Below are 21,291 nucleotides of genomic sequence, written 5' to 3'. Positions count from 1 at the left end.
GAAGAAAGATAATCACATGCATCGCTTCAGGCTACCCAGACTGCGCTGTGTCACATAGGTTTTAGCAGTAAGTAACATGGTCACATCGCCATAGCCATCTTCCATCAGCACTTAAATAACTTTCCCCTCCAAACTACTTTGGGACGCCACATAAGTAATAATCTATAATTCTTTAATTAAACTATGTGGCCACTGTGTCTGGCTGCCAAGTGCATGGTGCCCCTCCACCCAAGCTAAGTCCTGGTGCCCGAATTGACCTACTGGTTGATCAGGCACTGGAAGTACCATCTAATTAGATGCCACCTTATATAGCACTGAAAATCAGCAATGCCTGGAACATAAGAAGAGGCCAGATGTGAAAAGCGGGCCAGTATGACCACAACCTTATGCCCTCCAATCAATTCAATGGAAGAGCAATGACATGGAGAGACTGGTTGCTTGCTCACATGGCACTATATGGTAAATATAACTCGGAATCAAGTCTGGAAAGAAAATACTTTACCTTCCTTAAGGTCCTAATGCAAAATAGTGTTCATTCTATCATCCTGCAAGTCAAAACCCGTGCAGTTCCTCTTTCCTGCCAGGGTTGCCGCTCTCTGCTCTGTTACTTCTAACACAATGTGGGCTGTATTTCAGCAGAGAAATGGAGGACAAACTTTGCTAGAAGCACCACAGCAGACAGTGACACCCCAGGCAGGGAAGAGGAACTGCACAGGTTTTGACAGGTGCAGGGTGCTCGAATGAACACCACAAAACAATAATTTATTTCAAATGATGAAGCCCAAGTTGCAGGGAGTACAAAATCTGATGTTCATATTGTAAGCATGTTTTGATGTCACCTATGCATTTAAAGCTAAAAACAATAGCGTCTGATGCTGATGAACAGGATTTTTGCCTCCTCTGTCCCAATTTGCTCTTGTGAGAAACCTTCTGCTCTAAACAAGAATGCATGGCATGTGAACTTTACATCTGCGCCCATTGTAGTCTGATCTAGTACAGCAAAGCACCAAACGTCCTATAGCAAATATATATTGTAATTGCAACATAATGTGAATTAAAAGTAGGTATCAGCTTTAACTGCATTATCTGTATAGAACAAGGATGGGGAACCTTCGTCCCTCCAGCTGTTGTTGAACTACACATCCCAGCATGCCCTGCTACAGCTTTGCTATTTGGCCATGCTAAAACTGTTGCATGGCATGCTGGGATGTGTAGTTCAACAACAGCTGGAGGGCTTAAGGTTCCCCATCCCTAGTATAGAAGATACGATTTACTGCGATATGGAACACCGCACACATTTTAGAATTGTACAATAGCCTTGCTATACTTGTGAACCCTGCAATTGTACTCATGTAATGCTCTTTTCCTTTGTTTGAGTATATGCCAAGCACAACACACACACATGCACACACACACACACACACACACACACAAACAAACACACTAAGAACAGATGTTAGACACAGAAACGTTTGTGTAAGTACTACTTTGGCATGAACTGTGGTCTCCATTTATTCTTTTCACACATCTGTCATGACATCATCTTTTTGATATACTTTGATAAGGCTAATTATTGTAATAAAGCTTTGCATGGAGTCATGCTGAATTGATGTGCTAGATATCTTTTTCTAGTATCATATATTAAAGTACTAGAATGTTAAATACTTTGTAGATAGATTTTCAGAAAGTAATAAAAATGTGTGCAAATGTTTACGGAGTCTTTTCTCTAACCCCAGTTCTGTCTTCACTCCACACACACCTAACCAACAGTATATCATCATCATTTAAAAGCCCAAATTCAATTTTTAAGAGGCCAATAGTTTAATCAATTGTGCAACTTCTGATTGGCCCTCACATTGACACAGTCTACACCAGTGGTGGCAAAAATGTTGACCGACATCGACTCCTCTACCGCATATACACAACGAGACGATCGCAGTGGACGCAGACTGCAACAGCCATCTTGGCAATAGTCATGTGCTGTCCCTGTAGGCTGTCACTGTGACAACAAAAGCCAATAGGAATCATTCTGATTCTTACTGCTAAGGCTGGTCACATGTGACAGCCTCCATTTCCACTGTGCTGCAGCAAGAGTGCCAGGTTGAGGGGTGGTGCGGTTACGGGGCCTGCTGGGGGAGGGGGCAGAGGTAGTGTGACCAATTGTGGAACCACTTTACCAACCAAGATAGCAGGCATGGCGATAAGTGCAGCCACCTGCCGCACCAGTGCTGTTGCTGGACCTGCCATGGCTGAGGGACACGTAGGACTGGGGGCTCCAGTCTTACAGGTCAGCCGTTATGGGGAAGGGATGAGGAGGGGATGAAATGAGGGTAAGCCAATTTAATACTTTTTTTCCCTGAGTGCGGTAAATGTGTTTTACTCCTGTGTGGGGCATTGTGTTACTACCGTGGTTGCTAATTTGTTATTTCAGGCAAGACAGTCCCTATCTTTTGTGCAGTAAGGCCATATCCCCATTTTGCAGCACCACACCCTGATGTTCCACCCAGGTAGATCACAAAAGCTTTTCAGCTTTCAAAGTAAATCACTGCAAGTGTCTGGTCACCACTGCTCCACACTGTCATTACATGCTGGTTGCTCAACTTTATTTACAGACTCTTTGTTACAAGTGAGTGGTAACGCAGCTTTAAAGATCTACTATCCAGCGATATTGATAAAACACATAGTAAATGAGGTCACTATGGTTAATTTTGTTCAATTTAAGATATATATTGGGTAATCTGATTAGGATTTGTCCGTAAAACAAAGTAAAATAGAAGGACAATAATCCTTTGGGTCTAATGTGACTGACATATACAGTACTGTGGAGCTTGTACATGCTCTGTTAAGCTTTAGCACCATGAGAGATTCCCCTATTTTCAATTGTTAAGTATGTTCTGCTGTGGAATGAGCAAAGCTGACATAGCAGTAACTAGATATTATAAACACATGAAATCAGCCTTTTTAGGATTACGATCAAAACAAAGGGTGATATGTTTCTTTACTGTGATGCTTCCAAATAAACTAAGGGGGTATTCAATCCCCGCCACAATTTCCAACAATGGAATTAGCGACGGACGCCGATTCAATGTTGTTGCTTCCGACAGCATTGAAGGCGGAACTCGACAAAAAAAGATCAGACTTTTAAATCAGTCAAATCTGTTTGGTCGGAAACGGCCATGGATTGTCGAGATCCGGACGTTTTCGCCACTCGACAGGTAGAACATTCTGCCTGTCGATAAACTGTTGAGCTGGCCAAAAATGGATGCTGAAACGTTCCACCGACAATCAGAATCCAGGAGAGAATACCCCTTTAAGAATGAATTCAGTTCCTGCAGCACATGCTCAGTTTATTCTTACTAAGCACAATAACGGTTTGTCAAATATAAAAAAAACAAAACAAACAAAAAAAAAAACATCCTTACATCATACATGGACTAATGTGCAGCAGTGCCGTATCAGTAAACTTGTGTGGCATAGGCTGACCCTATTGGATGTGTGATGTCATGGTGTAAAAGAAGAAGCAAAGAGTCCCCTATATCCTAAGACTAATGCAGGTAACACTGAATCCTGGGACTCCACGAGGACTACAATTGGGAATGGGAAAGTATGAAAACTTCCAGAAAAAAAAAAAAAAAATCGGGAAAATGACCAAATAGTGGTCCACTATTGACTGTCAACATAATAAATCAAATATGAAACGGAATGCCAATGTCGGAATATCAATATCTTGAAGTGTTAGGTGGAGGAAAGGGTTTGGGGCGTATAGGTGTAGGCACTGGGGGGACTTGGGTTTAGACAGGGAGGTTAGGGTTAGGCCAGTGGTTCCCAAACTGTGTGCCATTGCACCCTGGGGTGCCTCGGGACACTTGCAGGGTTGCCAAAGATTGGTGGCACAGGACCAATTCCAATATAGTTACAGTCAATGTAATAGGCAAAGCCAATGCTAGTGGCTGCCAATCATAAAATACATGGACAAACAGAAGTGAATCTCAATTAAATCAAAATTAAAACGAAAAAAAAAAAAGAAATAAAATAATAATTATGGCCTAGGGGTGCTGCGCAAAAAAATCTGATGCTAGGGGTGCTGGGATTCAAAAAAGGTTGGGAGCAACTGGGTTAGGCACTAAAAAGCAGGGATTAGAAATTAAGGTTGGAGGGTTAGGGGCAGGCTGCAGGGGGGGGGGGGGTAGGGTTACAAACGTATGAAGATTTCTAGAATAGAGATCAGAAGATAAACAATGAAGAGTAAACATACTTTCTCAAATTTGGATAAGAATAGTCAAGAGGGGAAGAAAAACATGAATACATGAGCAAGTACATAAAAATACAGCTGAAATGCCATGTTTATCCAGGCCAGAAACCAGCAAAGATTTTTGTTGTGTACTGTATGTAGGAAATTTACTCAACTCAAGATGGCAAAGGCAGAAACAGATGTCACAAATTAGATCATCAGAGACAATATTTAAATGTACTGTAGTCACAAAAGGAAATCAAAACCATATTACCTACAGTATATTCAACCAGTTTGCTATAACCCGATAATATTATTCAAGTAGACGTTTGTGATTTCTGTATATCACATGGATGAATGGCTCATGCTTTTCTTCTGGGGTGTGGATCATAGGGTCCACAGTAACTAGGTTGACAGTTATAGTTATACTGTCAGTCAAAATGGACCCACAATATTGTACCCCTCCACTCGACAAGCTTCGGGCCAGGTGCCTAGCTCCACTGCAATGATCACACTTTGCCAACCGTAGTCCACGTGGATGGTAAAGTATGAAAAAGTGAAGAAAAAAAATGAAAAAGTGCAAAAACATTTGTAAGAAACTCATGGCGCCCAAAAAGCAAAACAAACAAACAAAAAAAAACATTTTTCAACTGCCCTTAAATATTTAATAAAGTCCTTACATCATACATGGACTAATGTGCAGCAGTGCTGTATCAGTAAACTTGTGTGGCATAAGCTGACCCTATTGGATGCGTAATGTCATGGCAAAAAAGAAGAAGCAAAGTGTCCCCTATATCCTAAGACTAATGCAGGTAACACTGAATATCATTTAATTTCTATGTTTTAACAAACACTTTTTAAAACCGTTTGTTTAAACAAGGCTTTGTATTCTTTAGCCTGGAGGACTCTGGGATGGATTAAGGGGGTATTTAATGTGCCACTACTATTCCTGAAGGGGGAAAAAGTGGCGGCTCGCTATTCAATGCTGTCTTTAGCGACAGCATTGATGCAGGATCTCAACTTTAGAAGCTGTCGGGCCCGTTCTGCCGATAATGGCCATGGATTGTTGCGATCCTTGCCGCAGATCGAAATCCACTGCCGTTTTGCGGCCACGCCCCCTTTGCGCCGACCAGCAGGCAGGACATTGAATCCCACCTGTCGGTCAGCTTTCGATCAAACCGCAAACGGACCAGGATCACGGCTGTCGGGAGGGATCGACAGCCATGATCCTGGAATGAATACCCCCTTAAGGGTATTAAGGGGAGGGGCGTCCTCCTGCAGCCGCCCCCTGCCCGCCCCTCCCCTTAGTGTGCCAATGCCTCAGCGAGTGTGATAAGGTGTTCGCACCGGGGGTCTGCACATGCTCGAATACGCACATTCACAGACCCCTCCCCATCGGAATGGGGCCAAATTCAGACCCGGACGAATGGGTCTTAATTGGCCATTTTATTCCTAAATCAAATCAGGCCTTCAGACCCATAAAACACAAACTCAGTGCACACAAAGACACTAGCTTATTCACAGTCCAGACACAGAATTGTGTATTGAATTTATTTGGGCTTCCAAAGCTCTGGAAATTATTATGGTCACTTAAATGAATGTTTACTGCAAGTCTAGAAACATAACATTTAAACAACTCTTGACAATTTGGGATGTGTGTTTGGAATGAGAATTCTGTGAAGACATGGAAAAAAGTTTTCCAAGCTTTTTGAATACTGCAAAAGTCACAAGGAAAACACAGGCGGTCCACAAACTGGCAACAACCTACAATTCTAAAAGGAAACATACACAAATTATTTTCCGAGTACCTCTCACAAAGTTCTAGGACTTGGATACAAATTAACCACTCTTTGATATACTAGTGCCCATATAAATGGATTGAGTGGATTGACAGGTATTATATTTCCTGGTGATAACTGCTACAACAAATGAGTGTTCCCAGAAACTCTAACTATGCTGTGTAAAATGGTAGTATTCTATTGTTCTACTTGTTGAATGGTTTTTAGCAACTAGCTAAGATCGATTTCCCCCAGCTACAGTAGTTATCTGAAATGGAGACAAGGTGGGGATTAGAGCAGTAATTTGGGGCCGGTCAGGAGTAATGCAAATGAATAAATGAATTGACATTGAAAAAAAATCAGGTGACGGATGTAACACTGTACCACAATAAAGAAGTGTGTGCAGCAGCACATCGTGTAATGCTCCTCTGTAACCTTGCCAAGATGTATGAAGCAGTCATAAGGGAGGAGAAGTGAGGCAGAGGAGAAGTGGACCATAGCAACCAATCAGCTGCTCTGTATAATTGTATATTATGCAAATGATAGATGTTACTTCAGTGCTGATTGGTTGCCATGAGCCACTTCTCAGGTCTGGCTCACTTCTCTACCCTTATCACTGCTTCATACATTCACCCACAAATGGCGATACCAAACTTAAATTTAACTATTCTAAGCTGCAATTATATTCAAAAGACAAGAATAAAGCCTAGAGTTCCTTACCATATAGAAAAGTAATGCTAACAAAGTATAGATGAAGCACTGTACTTTGTAGTTCCACTGCACAAAAGTGGAAGCAAAGAAGAAGCAAGTAACTACAGACCAGTGAGCCTTACATCAGTAGTAGGGAAATTAATGGAAACACTATTAAAAGAAAGCATAGTGGAATATCTTAAATTAAACAATTTACAGGATCCAAAACAGCATGGTTTTACTGCAGGGAGATCATGCCAAACAAATCTTACTGACTTTTTTGACTCCGTGACCAAAATACTAGATGAAGGGGGGAGGGTGGGGGGGGCTGTAGATGTGGCATATCTAGACTTTAGTAAGGCATTTGACACTGTCCCACATCGCAGGCTGCTAAATAAACTTGAAAGTGTGGGACTGGATTATAAAACAGTTAAATGGATAAGAACCTGGTTGCAGGATAGGAAACAGACAGTTGTAGTAAATGGAGTGCATTCTATGGATGGACATGTTACCAGTGGAGTACCCCAGGGATCTGTACTTGGACCAGTGCTCTTTAATATCTTTGTTAGTGACATTGCAACTGGTATTGAAGGAAAAGTATGCCTTTTTGCAGATGACACAAAGATATGCAACAGAGTAGACACACCAGGAGGGGTAAATCAAATGACTGATGATCTAGGTAAACTTGAGAATTGGTCAAGAGCATGGCAACTACAGTTTAATGATAAAAAATGCAAAATTATGCACTTGGGACTCAAAAATCCAAAGGCTGAATATAATATCAAGGGTACTATAATGGAAACTACTGAGGAGGAAAGAGATCTAGGAGTCACTATTTCAAGTGACTTAAAGGCAGGAAAACAATGTAGAAAAGCAATGAGGAAGGCTAGTCAGATGCTTGGTTGCATAGGGAGAGGAATCAGTAGCAGAAAAAAAGATGTAATAATGCCACTTTATAGGTCATTGGTACGGCCTCATCTGGAATACTGTGTCCAGTTCTGGAGACCATATCTTCAGAAGGATATAAATACATTGGAGAGTGTACAAAGAATGGCAACTAAAATGGTGCATGGCCTACATCACAAAACTTACCTGGAAAGACTAAAAGATCTTAACATGTATAGTTTGGAGCAGAGAATGGAAAGGGGGGACTTGATAGAAATCTTTAAATATATCAAGGGTTTTAACATAGTACAGGAGGGAAATTTTCTTCAAAGGAAAATAAGTAATAGAACACGGGTTCAGGGGAAATGTTCAGGGGAAATGTTTGAAAGAATTACTTCACAGAAAGGGTAGTGGATAAGTGGAATAGCCTCCGATCAGAGGTGGTAGAGGCTAAGACAGTAGAACAATTTAAACATGCTTGGGATAGGCATATGAATATCCTTACGAAGAAATAAGGATTAAAAAGGGTTGAGATTACCTGAAGGATAAATAAGGGGCAGACTAGATGGGCCAAATGGTTCTTATCTGCTGTCAAATTCTATGTTTCTATGAGCAGGTCTCATCCTGCCGTGGGCTGGCGAAACTGTCGCCAGCCCCCAGGGGGCGCGCACACGAGACGCTCGTGTGACCTGTGGCAATGGAGCTCCCCACCCTGACTCAACCCTAACCCTGCTCGTCTCCCTGGAGCGGAGGATTGTGACGTGTGTGCGCATGAGACTCACGTGTGTACCAGTTCAGTGTAGTCCCTGTCCGTCGGCGCTCACCAGAGGCGAGGCTCTGGAGGGCGCCGAGCAAAGATGACAGGGGCTACATCTGTATTCTATGGTGTGGTGGATAACACAAAGTAATCCATCATATCATTTGGCTTTGATTACATATTCAACCTCATCAACTACAGAAATAGAACAAAATCTTATTGCAAATATGACATTTTTCTCAGCATGTGACTGGACAATGGCTTTTCCCTTCTCTGCCATTCTATAATTTTTTCTAGCATTACAAATGAAGTGGTTTTAGTCACAATCACCAGCTGACTTATACACTATGGGGGTGATTCAGACCAGCTTGAAGTGGGACGAATTCAGTCCCTTGGCCAATGGTGTGCAAATATGCGAATGTTCAAACCCCCCATATGTGAACGACTTCGACGAGTATCACATTCGCTGAGGCGTTTGTTCTGTGAGGGGAGGAAAAAGGGGTGGGTAGGGGAACGCCCAGTGTTTTGTGGGTGAGCCCATAAAAACGCTGGGACGTTCCCAAGTGTGTCAAAGCCTGCTTGGGGTGGGCCAAGACTGGACTCTTACTCTTATTTATTGAGACAGCAAATGACAAATCCCTTGTAGCTCAGCTGAACAGATGTTCTAAATGTCAGACTCACTGCAGAATACCAGAAAAAGAGTCTGTACTTTATATAACATCTGGCAATTCAGAAACTGATAAGAGGTTTGCTCTATTTCTTTTTTAAAATGGCAAAAGATTAACTGGCCTCTATGTTAAAATGTCCTTAGGTAATCAAGAAACACAATAAAAAAAGTGAGATAAAAAAAAACAAAAACATTACTCTTATTTCCAAAACCGTATATAAGCAGGGGTGGTGTAACCGTTTGAATGCCAACGTTGCTGTAAGCGATCCTCAATATATACGTAAAAATTGACTGCATGGCTGAAAGCGACTAATCTGTAAGGTTTTTTTTTCACATTTCACAGTATGGGCTTGCATTATCCTACATAAAATAAGTTTAAACCCAATAAAATCTATTCTAATGTACTGTCTAGTGCAGGGTTGCCAAACTGGTCCTCGAGATCTACCAAAGGTCAACGTTTTTCAAATCACCTAGCTGGTGCACAGCGGTAGTCATTACTAAAATTCACATTTTCAAACCTGCTGCATTAATTCCTACTAGACAGGTTGATATATGAAATGTTGGTAGATCTTGAAGAGAGGTTAGGCCACCCCTGGTCTAGGGCAGGGGTCCTCCAACTTTTTTGCTCTGGGACCCCATCATACTATAAAAATAATTACAGGGGGGCATGGCTTGACGGCCGGACTGAGGAGACGCCATTGAGCCGAGCTCCGGGCCCAAACCCCTAAAACACCAGGGAGGGCTCCCTTAATGGAGCAGCGGCACTCAGTCCAATGAGAGGGATAGCTGAGGAGGCTGCCAGAGCCCAGCGTCGCCGTCGCGGAGAACGGGACCTGGAGATCCGGGTCGCGTCCTACCAGAGGACCGGGACCTCGAGTTTGGAGACCCAGAATCCACATATCGCGGCGCCACGGCCGGAGGCTCCCGCTCACCCCCCTCTTCTGCCTGGGGTGTGTATGGACTGGTGGGGACGCACAGCGCAGCACAGAAGCAGGCAAGTGGCAGCGGGACAGGGTGGCTGGAAGGCGGCTGCAGGGGCTACTAAACCAGGCGCCATTACACCCTATGCCACCAACGGCTTCCAGTATATATCCCCACTCCACCACCATTACAAGTGGGCAGCTCCCCTGGTGTGCCGGACAGCACCTGGGTCCCTCTCTTGACACACTGGGCACTGTGCTGGCTGCACCCCCTCTCCCCAACTCAATTCATGACAGGCTTCTTTGTGAACACTGGCTATACACACTGCATGGACACTGCATGGACTTATATATTACAATATATGCTGGCTGTCTGCACAGCTCACTGCTGCTGGTCAGAGGAGCTGCGTTATAAGCTTGTTCATGACATCTAAGTTGTACTTGGCAGACTCAGTGGTGGTCATTCTTTATTGTTTGCTGTTCCTTGGCATCATCATGGATAAATTTGTGGCCCGTCCGCAGAGGACCCAGAAGAGTGGTCAGTAGGGCAAAGGCCGTGGGAAGGCGACCATATAACAATCCTCCCCCCGGCTATCCAATGTCGGGACAAGAGGGAGACTCGGATGCACCCCCCCTCCCTGACCGCCCATAATCTGTCAACGCAGGAGATTACGGACAAGTTGGCGACATTATTAGATCAAAAATAGGCCCCGAAAAAGGATTCCATAGAATCCACCCTCACACAGGCGGAACAGAGAATCTCTGATTTGGAGGACAAACTAGCGACATCTAAAGCGACAATTACGGCACAGGAAAAGTTGGTGACTACCATTCATGACAAGCTTGAAGAATTAGAGAATCGGAATAGACGAAATAATGTATGCATCATAGGCCTCCCAGAATCCGTCAAGAATTCGGAGCTTATGCCCCTGGTTGCAAATTGGCTGCTTAGAGAGCTGAGTTGCGTTCCCTCGGAGGGTTCCCTGGTGGTGGAGAGAGTTCACCACGTGGGACCGGATAGACAGTCTACACGAGATCGACCCAGACCAGTTATTATGAGAATACTTAACTACGCGGACAAGGTCCGCCTGCTAGATGCTTATAGAAAGCATAAAGACTTATGGTACCAAGGAACTAAATTATTGTTGTTCCAAGACTTGTCTTTCTTGGTTGCTGCACAACGGAGAAAGTTTGCACCGGCATGTAAGAAGTTATTTGAAATGGGCCGCAAAATCGCCTTACTGTACCCGGCTAAACTTCGGTTATTTCATGAGTTATTTTCTGGACACTCCACAGGCCACTAAAAATTTTATCGACTCCCTCAAAGATGACTCAGCCTCTCATGTGTCTGACGCGGATTGATTCTCCCTGATATATGTCACCTTCACTACCATATCCTTTTACGGTTTTCTCCTTCCAGTTCCTCTTAAGTGTAGTTTATTCCATGCTAATATCTCTCTCAAATTATTGTACTTTTATGCCACTTCTATTGTTCTTTAAGGTAGTCCTGCCATTTTCCCGCTTGGGTGTTCACCCGCGGTGTTCAATGTTACGCTGTATTATATTGCAGAACCACTGGTTGCATTGTTGGTTTCTGAAAATGTTTAAAAATGTTAAGTTTGCATTTCAATCTATTGCATTTGTGAAATGTTATTTTTCCACAGGTACATTGGGCTATTGTGGTTCATACCTCCTGTTCCTTGACCCGCACGCTGGGACGGGATGGGGAACTCAAACCAGGTATTGTTTCGGGTTGGCTAGACGGGTATTGGGTAGACATGACCACCACATTTGATAGTTCCACTAGGGTACAAAGCTCCTTAAAATTTGTTTCATGGAATTTGGAAGGGCTAAATTCCCCCATTAAAAGACATAAAATACTGACTCATTTAAAGAGGCTCAAACCAGACATATAATTTCTTCAGGAGACTCATTGGGACATAAAAGATGCTAATGTTCTGCGGGATACCTGGGTGGGTGAATTTAAAGCTGCCTCCTTTACCTCAAAACGCAGGGGTGTCCTGATACTTTTTTGAAAATACCTTCCCTATACCATTCGAGATGTGTGGTCGGATCCCGAGAGCCATTTCATATTCGTGAAAGTCTTACTATTTGGCTCAGTCTACACACTAGCTGCTAGTTAGTCATCATAAATAGTTTTTTTTACAGCCATATATTCTAAATTACTTGAGTGGGCTGATGGTGAAATAATTATGGGTGGGGATTTTAATTGTGTACAATCTATAGGGTTGGAAGTAGGGTTAGGGGACAAGGGCAGGGTAAGTATAATTACCTGACCCCTATCCGGATTCCCTCCTTCAGAATGCCGGCATCGGTATTCCGACCACATGCATCCCCACTACCAGTCATCTTTATGTATCTATTTCGGAGTATAGCTTTCCTTAACCCTTTGAGTGCCAAATTAATTTGTCAAAATAGGTGTGAAACTTTCCAAGCAAACATTTGTATTCTTCTTAATGACCTGTAATGTTTACCTTATATAAGAAATAAAATCTTTGAATTGATATAACAAACGTGAGCGACGCTGGCATCTTTTGCGGATATTATGTACATCTCTCACAGAGACATTGGCACTCAAAGGGTTAACGCAGAAAAGTTTTGGCCAGGCTCTTTAGGGATTGTTTCCATTTGTTTTAAATATTATTTTTGTTTTTAGGTTTTCTTTATACCAGCTTTCCATGTGTTGCAGTTACGGGGTTCATTTAATAGTCTATGCCAGTACATGTTATTTAAGTCTTGAAATTAATTTGGAAAATGTGCATCCATCCCTTCAATTCTGAATATGCTTGAAATATCGAGGGATATCGTGCTAATGTGCAACAATGTCACAGAGGATGTTATGTGCAAGGGGAGATGGATGAAGCAGTAATAAGAGTGGAGAATTTGCTCATAGCAACCAAACAGCTTTGAGGTAGCATTTATCAAAATTATAGGCAGAAGCTGATTGGTTGCCATGGCAACGTCTCCACTATTTTTACGGTTTCAAACATCTCCTCCTCTGTTTGTGCACTACATCTACACCACAGAAAATTTTAAGAAGTTAAAAAACACAAAGCTGGTGGGTCCTTTAACATTCCTAAGGTGTTGCAATGGAGCATACAACTAAGGTGTTCGGGTCAAATATGATCCATGGCGTAATATTCAATGTTAAGAAAATATAGTCACATTTAATTTAATATTATTAATTTCATTATTTATTTAATTAAATTTTTTTCCCCTTTTTTGTATCATTTAACATTGCCTTACAGGTAAGTTTTCATAACCATAAGGGAGTATGAATTTAATGAACGACTCCATACTGTACATATGGAATAAAAATGCTGTAATTCAATCATTCACCCCTTAAAATCACTGTACTTGCGAACAATACAATGTACTGTATGTGATGTATTTTTCCTGTATTTATTACATATATTTATTTAACATTCGTTTGATAGAAGAAAATTCACACTTGTGTATATTATTCCTTTATTTTCTGAACTAAAATTACACAATAGAGACAAAATATTTGTTAAATATTTAGCTTACATCCATCAATACGATTGTAGACATATGAACAAACATTGAAGGGAAGTCATAGAAAATTTGTAAGTTTTGTAAGTTGTAAATCTGTAAGGTGTTCCGTTATATACAACAGGAAAAAAATATATATATGTAAAGGAACAAGGGAACGAATGCGTTGTCACAACAATAATATTTGAGAAATATATTGAAAATTGCGGTACTCATACATCCTATGCACTGACAATTGAACACAGGACAAAATTGACCCTTTATAGCGTACAAAAACTACCATTTGAAATAAAAAGTTACACATAACTGAAAATTTTTAATGACTATAGGAAAAAAAAAGTCGCAAAATATTTTTGAAAAATTCCCCCCAAAAATAATATATCTAAAAGAAATACATTTTATATGGCCCAAAAAAAGACCCGAACACCCTAGGAAGGTTAAAATTATTAAGAATCTTTTGGGGTATTACGTCAGCCCCAATGTGTTTGTATAAGTAATGTTGATAGGGTTCAACTTAAAGTACTCAATGGGATCCCATGCTTGGCCAAGTATGCATTACAGCGGCGCCCTGCCTGAGAAAATTTCTAGAAGGAACACTTAGGGGGTATGCAATCTGTGTCGTGCTCCCGCAGCCATCTCCCGATGGGGGGAATGACTGCGGGGCCCTATTCAATGCTGTCTTCCCCGACAGCATTGAACAGGGGTTCTGCGCATCATCAAAAGCTGTCTGGATCGTTCTGCAGTGAAAAGCCGGAAATAGGCGAGCTCCTGGCCGGAGCTCGTCTATTTCCGTCTTTAACTCGTGGCCACGCCCCTTTCTCGGCGGGTGGGACATTGAATCCCGACCGCCGAGCTCCAGTCGAGCCAAGCGAGAACGGGACAGGGGCACGGCTGTCGAGCATGCTCGACAGCCGTTCCCCTGACATTGAATACAACCTAATTATGATGTAATTATGATCACTTATGGAATCAACCTGGTATGCTGTGATCTGCTGTTGAAAATAAACATAAAAGTCTTCATCTAAGTCCCTGTGTTTGTGATCCTTGTCACAATATGTACTGTCACAGTGAAGTGCAAGGTTGGCAGACCATATTTTCATGAGGCAGGCAGATCACATTGTGACATTTATGGCATTCATAATTTGACATCCTTCTGTGACCCATCCATGTCTTTTTGGAGGTAGTCTCTCGATCATCATTTGGGCACAGTGTGCCTGAGAGGTCACCCTGGACAAACCTACATCATACTTGCTTACTTTTGAAAACTAGTTTCAGGGAGATTATAGTTGAGGGGGCATGTCATGCTCCACCCAAAGGGCGTGTCTAGTTCCATATATGGAGAGATTGCGAAAAGAGATTGTGAATGTGGCACCTAGAAGCGTGGGTGTGTACTGCTACATCTGGGAAGAATCTTTTACAATTACTAATATCCAAATGTAGATGAGCCCCAGAGCAGGTAGTAAGAGATACTATACTTGCTAAAGTGCTGGGAATGGTGCTGATGATTCTATGTAAATATGAACCTTCAAAAGTCGGACGAGTTCAGGCACAATGGGTCTGAGAGGCCAGGAGGGTCACTACTGCATTGCACACAGGCGACGGGAAAACTGACTAGGGGGGTTTCAAACAGCACCTAGAGATAGGAAGTTAATAGGAGGGGCAAGCACCTGCACCCCCTTGGGGTAGAGAGGGGAGCGAGAATAGCTTTGTGGCGCCTGTCAGGCCAGATGTGCTTGACTGAGGGTTAAGAAGATTAAAAGCAGCTCCTCCTGTTGGATCCTTCAGCCAGCAACTGATGTAAAACAGATAGACAACAAAACAACAAGGTTCCCATAACGCAGAAATTAGAGTAACCATGGCAATATGCGGCTAACATATGCGGCTGGCATCGCGGTGCAGTGACGGTGGCCCCCCGCGATACCTGGAATGTGGTGTGCGGGGGTCTCCGTCACCTCCCAGCCGGCTCCTGGATCCCTCACGCGGCGTCACGCCGGGGACAGCTAAGCAAGCTGTCCCCGGCGCCTCCTCCTCCCCCCTGCAGCCGGAAGGATGTCCGGCTGCGTCACTAGGGGGAGGAGAGGTTTACCTTCCAGGGTCCAGGAGGACCCTTCAGAAAGGTAAGCCAGAGGGGGGGGTCGGCGAGGCGGCGGGTTTGCGTCGGCGGCGGAAAAAAGGGGCATATAGGCTTCACTGCGGTATCATTTTTGATACATAGGAAAATGCGGTAAAACCGGGGTTTTACCGCATTTTCCATTTGATACATCTCGCCCTAAAACAGAGTAACTGAGGCTTATCTGGTAGTCTTTATACCCACATCTTCCTCAAATGTAAAATCTAAAGGATTTCAATAAAATGTTAACAGAACGTATCACACATTTCACCAAACTACCTGGACTCAAGACAACACTTCAGAAAAGTAGGAGCTGCTGACTAGAACAGATCACTAATATGATGAAGAAGGGATCAGCTGTAAGACCATATCATCAAAATGGACTTCCAGAGAGCTGACACTTCATCCTAAGGATCTTCGCAAAAGGAAGATGCCGAACATCATGCTGCATTTAAACATTCTAGATTAGTAGTAGCCAACTCCAGTCCTCGAGAGCTACCGACAGTTCACATTTTCCAGACAACCTAGCTGCTGCACAGGTGCACTCGTTTCTCACTGACACATTTTAAAAGATCCACAGGTGGAGCTAATTACTTCACTTGTGATTGTGTGAGGAGACCTGGAAAACATTAACTGTTGGTAGCTCTCGAGGACTAGAGTTGGCTACCCCAGATCTAGATGAACACAATGCATTGGGATGCGGTTAATTTGCCGGCGGTCGGGATCCCGGCGGTCGGAATCCCGACACTGGAATCCCGACCGCCGAAATCCCAAAACTTTCTCCCTCCGTGGGTGTCCACGACACCCATAGAGGGAGAATAAAATAGCGTGCCGAGCGTAGCGAGGCACCGGGCCCGCTGCGTGGCGAGCGCAGCGAGCCCGCAAGGGGGGGCGATCCATGTCCCCCCCTTGTCGGGATTTCGGCGGTCGGGATTCCAGTGTCGGGATTCCGACCGCCGGGAAATCGTATCGGATCCCAATGCATTATTTGATCCGAGGTTGTATTATTCACTAAGTTGTTTGGAGCACACAGGTGGATATTCAATTTGAACATGTCTCTTTAATATTTAACTTTTTTTACAGATCAATTTTACACTATTGACAAGAGTTTTGGGAGACAGTGAATGTTCCATGAAATACATTTACATTTGATTTCACTGATACTAATATCAAAAGGTGTATTAGCACTATTTGAGATAGTACCCACACAATGTGGATACAAGTATTTGGTCAGGTGTTTGAATCAGACCGGCTGCCACAGGTATACAAGATCAAGCAGCAAGCCATGCAGTATCCATTAGCAAACATTTATGATACAAATACGTCATTCCGAAGAGCTTGGTGACTTCAGGGGGATTATTCTGGTTGATTGATTCGCTCAGATATGAATTTGCATCCTTGCGAGTCAATCAAACCCCACCTTGCAAATGGTGGTACACCGGCCCACTATTCGCAAGGTGTATTCACATAAACATCCATTCACAGCCTGCGGGGTAACACCGACATCATTCTCGGCAACTATCGAATGATGTGGAAAGTGTACGCAGATCTAAGGTTGCTCAAAGCAACCTTAGATCTGCGTACACATTCTGAGGGAAGTGGGCGGGCAGCTGATATCCGGTGATGTCAGCTGCCCGCCCCCGCATCATCGGCCCATTACCATGAGTACGCAGTGGCCGCACGCACCAAGCACATGCACAAAGAACAAATATTGTCCATGTGCGAATGCATGCGGCCGTGCTAATGGACCTCAATAAGGTCCCAAGTGTAGTACCATGATAGGATACCACCTCTGCAAAAAGACTGTTCATGAAATTTCATCCCTGATGGCTGTTCCACAATGAACTGTAAGTGATATTTTTAGAAAGTGGAATAATTTAGGAACAATAGAAACTCAGCTATGAAGAAGGCCACATAAAATCACAGAGCGGGGTCAGCAACTGCTAAGGCACATGGAGTTAAATGTATAAAGCCTGTGAAGTGATAAAGTGGAAGGAGATTATGCACCAGCCAGTCAGCTGTGTTTAAAAAACATCAATTAGGAGTTGGATGGCTGGTGCGTTATCACTTTCCACTTTATCACTTCATGAGGCTTAATACTGTACATCTACCTCCAGCGAGTAAACTCGCCACGCTCAGTTCATTCCATAGCTGTACAGTTCCGAAACTCCGCTGGCATTAATGTAAGCAAAATAAACTGTGTGTCAGGAGCTTAATAGAATGGGTTTCCATGACTGAGCAGCTGCAAGAACTTGACCGGCCTACACAGAGCATTGACCTCAACCCCCATCAAGGCCCCTGTACTCTGTATAGATATGCTGATTTCCGGATAGTCCAGAGGGATCTTAAATTGGTGGCAATCTCAGTAATAATGGGGCAGATGTATTAAGCCTTAACAAGAGATAAATGCAAGGGTGATAATGAGAGATAAATGTCCAGCCAATCACATCGTAACTGCCATGTTACAGGCTGTGTTTGAAAAAAGCCAGTAAGGAGCTGATTGGCTGGACGTTTATCTCTCTTTATAACCCTTGCATTTATCTCTTGTTAAGGCTTAATACATCTTCCCCATTGTAACTCCTTTACTGTTCCTTAACTTGGTCACATAATTTAGAAAAATTCTAAAAATAATAACAAAAGCTTAAGCAAGCAAAAATAAATTAACACCAAACAGTTTAATAATTAAAAATAAACCATGTCAAATAGAACACATAGAGAAATAGTTATGTAGACACAAATATACTATACTGTAGAAGTTGGAGAGGTTTGGTAGTACATTAAATTTTCCAGTTCTAGCTGCCAAAAATACATTACCTAACTATAAAGTTATCCCTGCTCAGTACTCAATGCTGCTAAAATAAAAGACCATCTGCTGAAATGTGTATATTGTATGCCAAATTAAGTCAGACACTTCTTACTGTATGAGAAGTAAGGATGAATTATTCTCATTAGCTAATTAACCAAAAGAAGTTGTGGTTTGCCCACTCACTTACATAAAAACAAGCAAATAAATAAAAATCTCATCAATATGATAAAGCATGAAGGGACAAAAAAATGGAAACACATTTAACAAACTGTTAATAATAAAAAAAGAAGGTTCAAAGAGGAAAAGGAAAATAATCCCCTTGACCAATCTGATATCAAGTCATCAGTTACATATTTAAGCCAGTATACGGTCGTTGGGTTGTCACACAAAAGGACAACATGCATTGGGTCAACCACTGATGGTTGACATGGCTTAGGTTGATATGTGAAATAGGTTGACGTGCTTTTTGTCGACATGGTTGGAAAGTCAACACACACAGTCGAAAGTTGACAGTTAAAAGGTCCACATGGGGAGTGCGCAGCAGTGCTCACCGCTCATCGCCGGGCCATACACACTGGGCGGCTTTGAGCTGAAAGCCGCCCAAAACTCCTGAGACTTTCAGCTCAAAGTCGCCCAGTGTGTATGGGCTTTAAGGAGTTGATCCCGGCTTTGTACAAGACTGTGAGCGAGGTATTTCAGAAAGATAAAACATGAGGGCTCAGAATTAGATATTTGCTGGCAACTGACAGTATAACCTGTATGATTAATTTGAAACTTTATTACAGAATTAAAATATTAATATACTTATACTGATGTGTCCTTTTACAACTTTGCAGCGCACGCCAGCATTAACATCTTGAAGAAACATGGGCCCTTTGGTGGGTGAGTGCAAGGCATTTGCACCCATGATCCCATAAGATTGTATGGCATGTTTACTGAAATTTGCATGCTCCAGTGCACAGCAAAGCAACAATGTAAGAGAACACATCTAAATCCTTTTGTTGCATCTAAATAAATATGTTTTCTGGGTTGTTTTTTTTTAATCTATTTGCGTTGGTTAATGTTGCTGTAAAATTGCAGGTAGGATTTGACCCTTTAATCATGGGGCCGATGTATTACGCCTTAACAAGAGATAAATGCAAGGTTGACAATGAGAGATAAACGTCCAGCCAATCAGCTCCTTACTGACTTTTCCAAACACAGCCTGTAACATGGCAGTTACCAGGTGATTGGCTGGACGTTTGTCTCTCTTTATCACCCTTTTATTTATCTCTTGTTAAGGCGTAATACATCTGCCCCACTATGTGCAACCCAGGGTGGGCTGAATACAGCTCTTTTTACTGATATTTTGAATATTTCAATGCTGTAGCCCCTGCTCTTGGCTCAGATTTCCTCATTGAATGCTCTGACCTTGCTACCTTTTGCTGGAAACATTTTAGTATTATGCACAAACTCAGATGGTGAATCTCCCTATAATGTAATGCAGGATGCTTATATATAAATTCAGTTATGATCAAATGGTCATTAAAACTATGGCCCCTACTCAGGTTGATTCATACGGCATTCGCCAGCAGTCAGCAAAGCAACGCCTAAAACACATGTGAACCTGTTATTTCGCTCCCAAAGGGGACTGACAGTGCATGCACACAAAACTGTTTGCATGTACCTCGGCCTGTTCACACTGCCATACATTGGGCATGCGAGCGAACCGGCTGTTTTGACACGCAACAGGAACAATTAGCTCGCAACTAATTTTCAACCTGTTAACCAATTTCCCTCATTTCATGGTGTTTACTGGTTTCATTTTAATAACTGCCTCCACAAATGAAACTGGTAATTAACCGTTATTAGCTGTCTGTTTCTTGTGTTGTTAAAGTTTGACTTTCCAAACTAAATGTCAATCTATGTGTCCCACAAATGTAGGGAAAATATCAGTATCCTAAGGCTTTTTTTTTGTGTGTGGCTAATCCTTGATGCTGACACTGGAATGATTATGTTTGCATCCAACTATGTCGACTTTTTGTAATGGTGTGTAATTTTGGGCAACATCCCATGCACAGTTGTATGTTACTGTAGAAGATGCTATGATGGTACATACCTGTAAGAGCAGTTAAGCATACTGCTGCAAGTGTTGTTTTAAAGAATAAAAGTTGAAATGTTGCAAGTGCAAAAGTGTGCTTCCCGTGTGGCTACATTGAGACGATGTGGTGAGTTAAGTGTTTAATGACAGAAACTTGTCTGATGCATGGGTGTGAATAGAATTGGGTACAACACCATGCGCTGCTAGATGGACTATATGTCCATCTAGCAGCGCATGGTGTTGTACCCAATTCTATTCTTCTCAATTTGTGTGAGTTCCAGCAAAACTCACAATAACACTTGCAGCAGCAGTGGACAGAATGTGATCTTTTCTGTATATACAAAGATATACATTCAACCTAAAGAAAAGAAATAGTAGTTTCAGGAGCAGGGTTCTTCCCACTCTCATTCTACAACTCCCACTTTTTTTGATGCATGGGTGTGTATTGTGTGCAGGTGGTTGTGTTTTAGCTATTGTGCGGGTTGAGAATCGTGGTTCGCTAAGCGGCTTGCCAGCGAGGCGGTGAGACTCGATTTTTTTCATGCAAATGATTTTGGGCTCGGGCGCTCCGAGGGCTCGCACAGTGCTGTGAAGCCACCACCCAGCACTTGTTGCCGACACCCTTGTATACGTTCCCCTGTTTCTGACCATTGTGGCCCACTTTTCTGGCCAAGCCCATACAAACGCCCAAGCTCGCTCATGAGCGTGTTTCTGTTCAACAAGGTCGCTTGCGTGTACGGTTCAGCAAACCTGCACATGCGCATTGCGGACGGTACGCATGTGTACTAAACAAACACACGAGCTGGCTGCAAATTCGCTTTCCGAGCGAGTCA

The 21,291-nt window shown here is 42.7% G+C and overlaps 1 protein-coding gene across 10 annotated transcripts in view; it reads right to left on the bottom strand.

The window, feature by feature from the left end:
* Window positions 1-21,291, bottom strand: part of CENPP (centromere protein P) — a 245,147-nt gene that overhangs the window by 185,591 nt on the left and 38,265 nt on the right. The window lies entirely within an intron of this gene.

Source organism: Crinia signifera, chromosome 8 (assembly GCF_055691185.1).
Source record: "Crinia signifera chromosome 8, ASM5569118v1, whole genome shotgun sequence".
NCBI classification, from domain to species: domain Eukaryota; kingdom Metazoa; phylum Chordata; class Amphibia; order Anura; family Myobatrachidae; genus Crinia; species Crinia signifera.
Note: the sequence above shows the minus strand (reverse complement) of the source record. Positions and strands in the feature narration are given on the sequence as shown.